We start from the raw sequence: 2,892 nt of genomic DNA, 5'->3' as shown, positions 1-2,892 counted from the left end.
GATCACTTTCCCCACGTTGACCACGACCTTAATGACGACCCTGTCAGACTCTGGGCAGTCGATGGGGTAGCGGCTGGCTTTGTTCAGGTCTCTGCTGAGGTAGACACCGCGGCCAAGCATCCCGTCTGCGGACTGGCTAAACCCTGAGGCCAGGATGGATTTAACATTGTGGCAGCTGGTGCCGTGGTACATGACATACGTTGTACCACTAACTGGCTCAGAGAGGCCCAGTCGAACTACCCCATCGGGCAGTTTAAAGTCATCTTCAGCCCACTGGTAATGCATGTTGGTGTCACTGTAGGAGAGAGAGATTTATTAATGTGAAGACTTCCAGAAAGATTCCAGTCAAATAAATTTAAAATCATTGCAAATGAAACAATCCAATAACACTGCGTCTGTGTTTAGCCTAGCTTAGCACAAAGAAGAAGCAGAGGGAAACTGTTGGCGTAGCTCTTAGAGTCATTAGACATTAAGAGTCTATACAGTCACGCTAGCAGCTTTATGTGACTTAACTTGAAGAGTAACTGAACCCTCAAACACATACAGACAATGTGTTTGTGTTGTTGATCGTCACCGACAATCTCGCTAACCTGACTGTGCCACCCGGTTTCTTACACAGAACCATCTGGGAATTTGGTATTGGAAAGGTACATTCAAAAAATACTTGATGACTGGAAGAACCACCAAAAACCATGAAGAAGATGAACCACTCGTACCCGATGAAGAGCTCAGGAGACCTTGAAGACTTACACAGCAGCTGCCAACACAGTTCTGAAGGTTTTCTCCTGTTGAGGGGATATTTAACACAAACGTAGACCCACGAGATCCACTAGTGTCCCAAATATAGTCATAACTTACGCAGCTACGTATATGTCAAGATCCAATTGGGCTTTGGTTCAAAACAAACAAAGCCTACCAACTCTTCATCTTAAGTTGAATCACACACAAACACATAAAAGGAGCCTGTTAGACTGCTCTTAACCTTGGTCTTCCATAACAACGTACGATATGTTGGGTGCTCAGTGTTAAACCTTATCAGCTCCTCTGCAGAGTCTCGTCTCTCTGACCTCCTCCAGGTTTGTACATGTTGGAAGAAAAAACATCCAACTTTAGGTCAGGAGAAGTCCAAACATACTCAGAAAGATGCTCCGCACAAAGTTTATTGAACGTTTGTTTATGCCCAAATTTAGGACAAAATGTTTTATATTTTTTATATGGTTGAACTTTCTATGAACTCCATCATAACTTACTATAGTTTCTATGTGGCGTGCATCCCTCCTCTCATTTTCTGCTGACTCTGCCTTCCACAAACTGGTATTTCTAGGTGTCCTTGGACTTTTGATGAATCACCCTCCCCCCTAAGATATCCACACCTCCTCAGCTCTGATCTGGCTACCACTACTGTCCGGTGGTGTCTACCATCCATACCTCCGGCCTCATCTCTCTTTGTAATTACTGGTGTTTTACCTCCACTCTGGCAGCGCTGCCTTCACTCTAACAACCAACGGCTGCCTGAGCTCTGACAAAGCTCCCATATTTAACACAGCACACATGATATATAATAGAATATAGATTAGTTTTCAGGTTTTTTAAATTTTATGTCATTTCTCACCGTATTTTCTTTCGATGAAGAATTACTCTCCAGTTCTGATGTAACTGACGCTAGAACTGATTGGCTGCTGGGTGACTATTAATTAATAAAGGAAAACAAAATCTAACTAAATATCTCACTAACATGCTGTCAAGTTATATTTACTGTTCGACAGTACGCAGTGTTATTGACTTTGAATCTTGCTAGCGTAACGTTAGCGCTCTGGCTCGTAGCGGGGTGGAGGGAACTGGCATCATCTCCTGTTGCCAGGTCGTATCTAAGGTCCGTCCTGTTTACCTGAGCTGTGATGAACGTTTCCATTGCATTAGAGCCTTATGAGATGGTATTTATATATATAATGATAAAAATAATGACATCACATTGGCAGAAATGGGCTTCCATACATATCTGTTTGGCCTTGTCGGGTGACGTCACATTCAGTCGGGCAAAAGTTAAACCAGGTTCAGTTTTTTTCCCTGGCTACATTTGGTCTGAATGCTCACAATGCCAATATGCTAACGTGGAACCACCGGGGTTAAACACAAGTTCGAACGTGTGATCAGTTAGGTCTGCAAACACCAAACGAAATCTGCTTTATCAGTCAGGAAGTCACAGTTGAGTCAGACACATCAACGTACTCCAGTAAAGGTTCAAGAGCAAACTCTTCATCGGACTAACTTTATCTCCTCGTACATAGTTATAATACATAATTTACTGTAAAACTGTCGAAAAACAGTGTTTGTGTTCACGTACCTCTCTTTCTCTGTCTCTGTCTCTCTCTCTCTCTCTACCTCCACTAGTGCACGCTGTTCACTCTGCTTTTTATTAGGTTGAAGTGTGCACTCAGCTTTCAGTTTCATTTCCCTTATTGTGGCTCAGTCTGCCTCACGTCCAGATGTGAGCGCGGTAAGAGTTATGAAACTTTCCTCCAGATAAGGCCACACATGTTCTGTTTCGTGAACTTGCACAACATCCCAGAGCTCACAGATTATTTATGGAGAGAAAACATGAACAGAGACACCGGCAGTTTACCAACATTGGCAGAAAAATGAAAAATAAAGGTAAAGTTTGATGACATTTTATATTATTCACTCATCACAGACAATGACATCAGATATTAGAAAGTATAAGTGTAAAGACAGAAAACCCTTCTTCTATTTTATACATTTATTAATTATTTATTGAGCACCAGCACCAACATTTAATTGACATTGACATTGTATTAAAGTGGTAGCAAAGACTAAATATCACAAAATAAATATAAACTCTTTAAACAGACAGAAGCTCATTGACTTTTTTTT

This window comes from Morone saxatilis, unplaced genomic scaffold (genome assembly GCF_004916995.1).
Source record: "Morone saxatilis isolate NCDOM2014 unplaced genomic scaffold, NCSU_SB_2.0 Contig14, whole genome shotgun sequence".
Classification (NCBI taxonomy): domain Eukaryota; kingdom Metazoa; phylum Chordata; class Actinopteri; family Moronidae; genus Morone; species Morone saxatilis.
Note: the sequence above shows the minus strand (reverse complement) of the source record.